The following is a 10,384-nucleotide window of genomic DNA, read 5'->3' as shown; positions in this document are numbered from 1 at the left end:
GCCAAGTAAAGGTAAGTAACTCTATACTGCTCCCTAATTGCTAGAAAGGGAGAGGTATAGAGAAGAAAAAAAAAAAGAGAAAAAGTATCTCCAATTCAAAATGCTAATAGTCTCAAGAGACTTTAAAGTATGTGTGTTTAGGAGACTCCTCGAGATAAATGAATAATTAAAATGTATAATAATAACAAAACAAGTCAGGAACAAAACAAGGAGGATATGAATATTAATCTATTATAAATATTAGAAATAAAATTTTAGTAATTATAATACAAGTATTAATGTACAGGTAAACATTTGACTAGACCTTGAAGAGAGAATTATAAAACTGGAAGGTAGTACTGAGGAATTCACCCATTATGCAGGACAGAAGAAAATCCTTAAGGAATATGAAAATGGGATTAAAAAGATGATACACAAATACCTTCCAAGATGGCTGAATAGGAACAGCTCCGGTCTGCAGCTCCCAGCGTGATTGACACAGAAGACGGATGATTTCTGCATTTCCAACTGAGGTACCTGGTTTGTCTCACTGGGACTCATTGGACAGTGAGTGCAGCCCATGGATGGCTAGCTGAAGCAGAGTGGGGCATCTTCTCACCCTGGAAGCACAAGGGGTCGGGGTATTTCCCTTTCCTAGCTAAGGGAAGCCTTGGCAGACTACCTGGAAAAACGGGACACTCCCCACCCAAATACTGTGCTTTTCCCTAGGTCTTAGCAATCTGCAGACAAAGTGATTCTCTCCCGTGCCTGGATTGGTGGATTCCATGCCCATGGAGCATTGCTCACTGCTAGCACAGCAGTCTGAGATCAATCTGTGAGTTTGCAGCTTGACTGGGGGAGGGGCATGCACCATTGCTGAGGCTTGAGTAGGTAAACAAAGCAGCCAGGAAGCTTGAAATGGACGGAGCCCACCACAGCTCAACAAGGCCTACTGCCTCTAGACTCCACCTCTGTGGGCAGGGCATAGCTGAACAAAAGGCAACAGACAACTTCTGCAGACTTAAACGTCCCTTTCTGATAGCCATGAAGGGAGCAGTGGCTCTCCTAGCACAGCATTTGAGCTCTGAGAATGGACAGAGTGCCTCCTCAAGTGGGTCCCTGGCCCCAAGTAGCCTAACTGGGAGACACCTCCCAGTAGGGGCTCACAGACACCTCATATAAGTGGCTGCCCCTCTGGGACAAAGCTTCCAGAGGAAGGATCTGGCAACAATATTTGCTGTTCTGCAGCCTCCACTGTTGATACCCAGGCAAACAGGGTCTGGAGTGGAACTCCAGCAAACTCCAACAGACCTGCCGCTGAGGGACCTGTTAGAAGGAAAACTAATGAACAGGAAGGAGTGCATCAACATCAATAAAAAGGTCATCTTCACCAAAACCCATCTGTAGGTCACCAACATCAAAGACCAAAAATTGATAAAACCACAAAGATGGGGAGAAACCAGAGCAGAAAAGCTGAAGGTTCTAAAAATAAGAGTGTCTCTTCTTCTCCAAAGGATTGCAGCTCCTCACCAGCAATGGTACAAAGCTGGATGGAGAATGACTTTGATGAATTGACAGAAGAAGGCTTCAGAAGATCGATAATAACAAACTTCTCCAAGCTAAAGGAGGATGTTCGAACCCATCACAAAGAAGCTAAAAACCTTGAAAAAGGATTAGATGAATGGCTAAAGAATAAACACTGTAGAGAAGACCTTAAATGACCAGATAGTGCTGAAAACCATAGCACAAGAACTTCGTGACACATGCAAAAGCTTCAGTAGCTGATTCGATCAAGTGGAAGAAAGGGTATCAGTGATTGAAGATCAAATTAATGAAATAAAGTGAGAAAACAAGGTTAGAGAAAAAAGAGTAAAAAGAAAGGAACAAAGCCTCCAAGAAATATAGGACTATGTGCAAAGACCAAATCTACGTTTTATTAAGGTACTTGACAGTGATGGGGAGAATGGAACCAAGTTGAAAAACATTCTTCAGGATATTATCCGGGAGAGCTTCCCCAACCTAGCAAGTCAGGCCAACATTCAAATTCAGGAAATACAGAGAACACCACAAAGATACTACTCAAGAAGAGCAACTACAAGACACATAATTGCCAGATTCACCAAGGTTGAAATGAAGGAAAAAGGGTTAAGGGCAGCTAGAGAGAAATATTGAGTTACTCACAAAGGGAAGCCCATCAGACTAACGTAGGGTCTCTCGGCAGAAACCCTTCAAGCCAGAAGAGAGTAGGAGCCAATATTCAACCTTCTTAAAGAAAAGAATTTTCAATCCAGAATTTCATATCCAGCCAAACTAAGCTTCATAAGTGAAGGAGAAATAAAATCCTTTACAGAAAAGCAAATGCTTAGAGATTTTGTCACTACCAGGTCTGCCTTACAAGAGCTCCTGAAGGAAGCATTAAACAGGGAAAGAAACAACCAGTACCAGCCACTGAAAAACATGCCAAATTGTAAAGACCATTGATGCTAGGAAGAAACTGCATCAACTAATGGGTAAAATAACCAGCAAACATCATAATGACAAGAACAAATTCACACATAACAATATCAACCTTAAATGTAAATGGGCTAAATGCCCCAATTAAAAGACACAGACTGGCAAATTGGATAAAGAGTAAAGACCCATTTGTGTGCTGTATTCAGGATACCCTTCCCACGTGCAGAGACGCACATAGGCTCAAAATAAAGGGATGGAGGAAGATCTACCAAGCAAATGGAAAGAAAAAAAAAAAAAACAGGAGTTGCAATCCTACTCTCTGATAAGACAGACTTTAAACCAACAAAGATGAAAAGAGGCAAAGAAGTACATTGCATAATGGTAAAGGAATCAATTCAACAAGAAGAGCTAACTATCCTAAATACATATGCACCCAATACAGGAACACCCAGATTCATAAAGCAAGCCCTTAGAGATCTACAAAGAGACTTAGATTCCCATACATAATAGTGGGAGACTTTATCCATGACTTCAACTCAGCTCTGCATCAAGCAGACCTAATAGACACCTACAGAACTCTCCATCCCAAATCAACACTATATATATTCTTCTCAGCACCACATCGCACTTACTCTAAAATTGACCACATAATTGGAAGTAAAACACTCCTCAGCAAATGGAAAAGAACAGAAATCACAACAAACTGTCTCTCAGAACACAGTGAAATCAAATTAGAGCTCAGGATTAAGAAACTCACTCAAAACCACACAGCTACATGGATACTGAGCAACTTGCTCCTGAATGACTACTGGGAAAGTAACGAACTGAAGGCAGAAATAAAGATGTTCTTTGAAAACAATGAGAACAAAGACAAAATGTACCAGAATCTCTGGGACACATTTAAAACAATGTGTAGAGGGAAATTTATAGCACTAAATGCCCACAAGAGAAAGCAGGAAACATCTAAAATCGGCACCTTAACATCACAATTAAAAGAAGTAGAGAAGCAAGAGCAAACAACTTCAAAAGCTAGCAGAAGGCAAGAAATAACTAAGATCAGAGAAGAACTGTAAGACATAGAGACAGAAAAAACCCTTCAAAATGTCAATGAATCCAGGACCCGGTTTTGTGAAATGATCAACAAAATTGATAGACCACTAGCAAAGTTAATAAGGAAGAAAAGAGAGAAGAATCAAACAGGCGCAATAAAAAATGATAAAGGGAATATCACCACCGATCCCATGGAAATACAAACTACTATTAGAGAATACTATAGACACTTCTATGCAAATAAACTAGAAAATCTAGAAAAAATGGATAAATTCCTGGACACACACACTCTCCCAGGACAACCAGGAAGAAGTTGAATCTCTGAATAGACCAGTAATAGGCTCTGAAATTGAGGCAATAGTTAGTAGACTACCAGCCAAAAAAAAGTGAAGGACCAGATGGATCCACAGCTGAATTCTACCAGAGGTACAAGGAGGAGCTGGTACCATTGCTTCTGAAACTATTCCAATCAATAGAAAAAGAGGGAATCCTCCCTAACTCATTTTATGAGACCAACATCATCCTGATACCAATGCCTGGCAAAGACACACACAAAATAGAGAAATTTAAACCAATATACTTGATGAACACTGATGCAAAAATCCTCAATAAAATACTGGCTAACCAAATCCAGCAACACATCAAAAAGCTTATCCAACACAATCAAGTAGGTGTCATCCCTGGGATGCAAGGCTGATTGAATATACGCAAATCAATAAACGCATTCCATCACATAAACAGAACCAAAGACAAAAACCACAAGATTATCTCAATAGATGCAGAAAAGTCCTTCAACAAAATTCAACAGTGTTTCATGCTAAAAATTCTCAATGAATTAGGTATTGATGGAATGTATCTCAAAATAATAAAGCTATTTATGACAAACCCACAGCTGACATCACACTGAATGGGCAAAAACTGGAAGCATTCCTTTTGAAAACCAGCACAAGACAAGGATGCCTTATCTCACCACTCCTATTCAACATAGTGTTGGAAGTTCTGGCAAGGGAAATCAGGCAAGAGAAAGAAATAAAGAGTATTCAATTAGAAAAGGAGGAAGTCAAATTGTCACTGTTTGCAGATGACATGATTGTGCATTTAGAAAACCCCCTTGTCTAAGCCCAAAATCTCCTTAAGCTGATAAACAACTTCAGCAAAGTCTCAGGATACAAAATCAATATGCAAAAATCACACGCATTCCTACTCACCATTAACAGGCAAACAGAGAGCTAAATAATGAGTGAAATCCCATTCACAATTGCTACAAAGAGAATAAAACACATAGAAATTCAGCTTACAAGAGATGTAAAAGACCTCTTCAAGGAGAACTACAAAACACTGCTCCATGAAATAAAAGAGGACACAAACAAATGGAAGAATATTCCATGATCCTGGATAGGAAGAATCAGTATCAAGAAAATGGCCATACTGCCCAAGGTAATTTATAGATTCGATGCTATCCCCATCAATCTCCCAATGACTTTCTTCACAGAATTGGAAAAAAAAACCAACTACTTTAAAGTTCACATGGAACCAAAAATGAGTCCACTTTACCAAGGCAATCCTAAGTAAAAAGAACAAAGCTGGAGGCATCACACTACCTGACTTCAAACTATACTACAAGGTTATGGTAACTGAAACAGCATTGTACTGGTATCAAAACAGATATATAGACCAAAGGAAAAGAACAGAGCCCTCAGAAATAATGCCACACGTCTACAACCATCTGATCTTTGACAAACCTGAGAAAAACAAGCAATGGGGAAAGGATTCCCTATTTAATAAATAGTGCTGGGAAAAGTGGCTAGCCATACGCAGGAAGCTGAAACTGGATCTCTTCCTTACACCTTACACAAAAATTAATTCAAGATGGATTAAAGACAATTTTAAAATTAAAGACAATTTTAAAAGGAAGATAAATGAACCAATAATTTTATATGATTGATAAATAGGGTAAAAATATATAAAGCTAAAATACACATAATTGAACGTGGAAACTGATATATCTATAACCAAAGTAGGATAACTTAAAATACCTCTACCAAAAATCAATAGATCAAGCATGTCAACAATTAGGATGTAAAAGATTTTTTTTTTTTTTTTTTTTTTTTGAGACGGAGTCTCACTCTGTCACCCAGGCTGGAGTGCAGTGGCCGGATCTCAGCTCACTGCAAGCTCCGCCTCCCGGGTTCACGCCATTCTCCTGCCTTAGCCTCCCGAGTAGCTGGGACTACAGGCGCCTGCCACCTCGCCCGGCTAAGTTTTTTTTGTATTTTTAGTAGAGACCGGGTTTCACTGTGTTAGCCAGGATGGTCTCGATCTCCTGACCTCGTGATCCGCCCGTCTCGGCCTCCCAAAGTGCTGGGATTACAGGCTTGAGCCACCGCGCCCGGCCGGATGTAAAAGATTTAAATGTGGGGGGCAGAGCAAGATGGCCAAATAGGAACAGCTCCAGTCTCCAACTCCCAGCGCGAGCCACACAGAAGACAGGTGATTTCTGCATTTTCAACTGAGGTAATGGGTTCATCTCACTAGAGAGTGCAGGACAATCGGTGCTGGTCAGCTGCTGCAGCCCGACCAGGAGAGCTGAAGCAGGGCGAGGCATTGCCTCACCTGGGAAGTGCAAGGGGGAGGGAATCACTTTTCCTAGCCAGGGGAACTGAGACACACAACACCTGGAAAACAAAGTAACTCCAACCCCAATACTGCACTTTACCAAGGATCTTAGCAAACGGGCACACCAGGAGATTATATCCCACACCTGGCCGGGAGGGTCCCACGCCCACGGAGCCTCCCTCACTACTAGCACAGCAGTCTGCGATCTACCGGCAAGGTAGCAGCCAGGCTGGGGGAGGGGCACCTGCCATTGCTGAGGCTTAAGTAGGTAAACAAAGCAGCTAGGAAGCTCGAACTGGCTGGAGCTCACAGCAGCTCAAGGAGTCCTGCCTGTCTCTGTAGACTCCACCTCTGGGGACAGGGCACAGCTAAACAACAACAACAAAAAAAAAAGCAGCTGAAACCTCTGCAGATGCAAACGACTCTGTCTGACAGCTTTGAAGAGAGCAGTGGATCTCCCAACACGGAGGTTGAGATCTGAGAACGGACAGACTGCCAGCTCAAGTGGGTCCCCGACCCTTGAGTAGCCTAACTAGGAGACATCCCCCACTAGGGACAGACCGACACCCCACACCTCACACAGTGGAGTACACCCCTGAGAGGAAGCTTCCAAAGCAAGAATTAGACAGGTACACTCGCTGTTCAGAAATATTCTATCTTCTGCAGCCTCTGCTGCTGATACCCAGGCAAACAGGGTCTGGAGTGGACCTCAAGCAATCTCCAACAGACCCACACCCACACCAAAACCCCATCAGTACGTCACCATCATCAAAGACCAGAGGCAGATAAAACCACAAAGATGGAGAAAAAGCAGAGCAGAAAAGTTGGAAATTCAAAAAATAAGAGCGCATCTCCCCCTGCAGAGGAACGCAGCTCATCGCCAGCAATGGATCAAAGCTGGATGGAGAATGACTTTGACGAGATGAGAGAAGAGGCCTTCAGTCCATCAAACTTCTCAGAGCTAAAGGAGGAATTACATACCCAGTGCAAAGAAACTAAAAATCTTGAAAAAAGAGTGGAACAATGGATAACTAGAATAATCAATGAAGAGAAGGCCATAATGGACTGACAAAGATAAAAACCATGACATGAGAAACACGTGACAAATGCACAAGCTTCAGTAACCAACTCGATCAACTGGAAGAAAGAGTATCAATGACTGAGGATAAGATGAATGAAATGAAGTGAGAAGAGAAGTCTAAAGAAAAAAGAGGAAAAAGAAATGAACAAAGCCTGCAAGAAGTATGGGATTATGTGAAAAGACCAAATCTACATCTGATTGGGGTGCCTGAAAGTGAGGGGGAAAATGGAACCAAGTTGGAAAACACTCTTCAGGATATTATCCAGGAGAACTTCCCCAACCTAGTAAGGCAGGCCAACATTCAAATTCAGGAAATACAGAGAATGCCACAAAGACCCTCCTCGAGAAGAGCAACTCCAAGACACATAATTGCCAGATTCACCAAAGTTGAAATGAAGGAAAAAATGTTAAGGGCAGCCAGAGAGAAAGGTCGGGTTACCCAAAAAGGGAAGCCCATCAGACTAACAGCAGATCTCTTGGCAGAAACTCTACAAGCCAGAAGAGAGTGGGGGCCAATATTCAACATTCTTAAAGAAACGAATTTTAAACCCAGAATTTCATATCCAGTCAAAGTAAGTTTCATAAGTGAGGGAGAAATAAAATCTTTTACAGATAAGCAAATGCTTAGAGATTTTGTCACCACCAGGCCTGCCCTACAAGAGACCCTGAAGGAAGAACTAAACATGGAAAGGAACAACCAGTACCAGCCATTGCAAAAACATGCCAAAAGGTAAAGACCACTGATGCTAGGAAGAAACTGCATCAACTAACAAGCAAAATAACCAGCTAATATCACAATGAAAGGATCAAGTTCACACATAACAATATTAACCTTAAATGTAAATGGACTAAATGCTCCAATTAAAAGACACAGACTGGCAAATTGGATAAAGAGTCAAGACCCATCAGTTTGTTGTATTCAGGAGACCCATCTCACATGCAGAGACACACAAAGGCTCAAAATAAAGCGATGGAGGAAGATCTACCAAGCACATGGAGAACAAAAAAAAGCAGGGGTTGCAATCCTAGTCTCTGATAAAACAGACTTTAAACCATCAAAGATCAAAAGACACAAAGAAGGCCATTACATAATGGTAAAGGGATCAATTCAACAGGAAGAACTAACTATCCTAAATATATATGCAACCAATACAGGAGCACCTAGATTCATAAAGCAAGTCCTTAGAGACTTACAAAGAGACTTAGACTCCCATACAATAATAATGGGAGACTTCAACACCCCACTGTCAACATTAGACAGATCAACGAGACAGAAAGTTAACAAGGATATCCAGGAATTGAACTCAACTCTGCACCAAATGGACCTAATAGACATCTACAGAACTCTCCACCCCAAATCAACAGAGTATACATTCTTCTCAGCACCACATCGCACATATTCAAAAATTGACCACATAATTGGAAGTAAAGCACTCCTCAGCAAATGTAAAAGAACAGAAATTATAACAAACTGTCTCTCAGATCACAGTGCAATCAAACTAGAACTCAGGACTAAGAAACTCAATCAAAACTGCTCAACTACAGGGAAACTGAACAACCTGCTCCTGAACGACTACTGGGTCCATAATGAAATGAAGGCAGAAATAAAGAGAATTCTTTGAAACCAATGAGAACAAAGATACAACATACCAGAATCTCTGGGACACATTTAAAGCAGTGTGCAGAGGAAAATTTATAGCACTAAATGCCCACAAGAGAAAGCTAGAAAGATCTAAAATTGACACTCTAACATTGCAATTAAAAGAACTAGAGAAGCAAGAGCAAACACATTCAAAAGCTAGCAGAAGGCAAGAAATGACTAAGATCAGAGCAGAACTGAAGGAGATAGAGACACAAAAAACCCTCCAAAAAATCAATGAATCCAGGAGTTGGTTTTTTGAAAAGATCAACAGAATTGATAGACCGCTAACAAGACTAATAAAGAAAAAAAGAGAGAAGAATCAAATAGACGCAATAAAAAATGATAAAGGGGATATCACCACCGACCCCACAGAAATACAAACTACCATCAGAGAATACTATAAACACCTCTAAGCAAATAAACTAGAAAATCTAGAAGAAACAGATAATTTCCTGGACACTTACACTCTCCCAAGACTAAACCGGGAAGAAGTTGAATCCCTGAATAGACCAATAGCAGGCTCTGAAATTGAGGCAATGTTTAATAGCCTACCAACCAAAGAAAGTCCAGGACCAGATGGATTCACAGCTGAATTCTACCAGAGGTACACGGAGGAGCTGGTACCATTCCTTCTGAAACTATTCCAATCAATAGAAAAAGAGGGAATCCTCCCTAACTCATTTGATGAGGCCAACATCATCCTGACAGCAAAGCCTGGCAGAGACACACACAAAAAAGAGAATTTTAGACCAATATCCCTGATGAACATCGATGCAAAAATCCTCAATAAAATACTGGAAAACCAGATTCAGTAGCACATCAAAAAGCTTATCCACCATGATCAAGTGGGCTTCATCCCTGGGATGCAAGGCTGGTTCAACATACACAAATCAATAAACGTAATGCAGCATATAAACAGAACCCAAGACAAAAACCACATGATTATCTCAATAGATGCAGAAAAGACCTTTGACAAAATTCAACAGCCCTTCATGCTAAAAACGTTCAATAAATTCGGTATTGATGGAACGTACCTCAAAATAATAAGAGCTATTTATGACAAACCCACAGCCAATATCATACTGAATGGGCAAAATCTGGAAGCATTCCCTTTGAAAACTGGCACAAGACAGGGATGCCCTCTCTCACCACTCCTATTCAACATACTGTTGGAAGTTCTGGCCAGGGCAATCAGGCAAGAGAAAAAAATCAAGGGTATTCAGTTAGGAAAAGAAGAAGTCAAACTGTCCCTGTTTGCAGATGACATGATTGTATATTTAGAAAACCCCATTGTCTCAGCCCAAAATCTCCTTAAGCTGATAAGCAACTTCAGCAAAGTCTCAGGATACAAAATTAATGTGCAAAAATCACAAGCATCCTTATACACCAGTAACAGACAAACAGAGAGCCAAATCAGGAATGAACTTCCATTCACAATTGCTTCAAAGAGAATTAAATACCTAGGAATCCAACTTACAAGGGATGTAAAGGACCTCTTCAAGGAGAACTACAAACCACTGCTCAGTGAAATAAAAGAGGACACAAACAAATGGAAGAACATA

General features: G+C 40.9%; 1 protein-coding gene across 2 annotated transcripts in view; it reads right to left on the bottom strand.

Moving 5' to 3' along the window:
* Positions 1–413: 413 nt before the first annotated feature.
* The window catches only part of LOC102122782 (TLR adapter interacting with SLC15A4 on the lysosome), a 130,166-nt gene continuing 120,195 nt past the window's right edge, over positions 414–10,384 (bottom strand). For both annotated transcript variants that reach the window (XR_001487996.3, XR_010584524.1), the window contains one exon: positions 414–599. The gene's annotated coding sequence lies outside the window, so the exon portion shown is untranslated. The remainder of the gene's footprint in view (positions 600–10,384) is intronic.

This window comes from Macaca fascicularis, chromosome X, assembly GCF_037993035.2.
Source record: "Macaca fascicularis isolate 582-1 chromosome X, T2T-MFA8v1.1".
Taxonomy (NCBI): domain Eukaryota; kingdom Metazoa; phylum Chordata; class Mammalia; order Primates; family Cercopithecidae; genus Macaca; species Macaca fascicularis.
The sequence above is the reverse complement of the archived record's forward strand: the minus strand, read 5'-3'. Positions and strand labels throughout refer to the sequence as shown.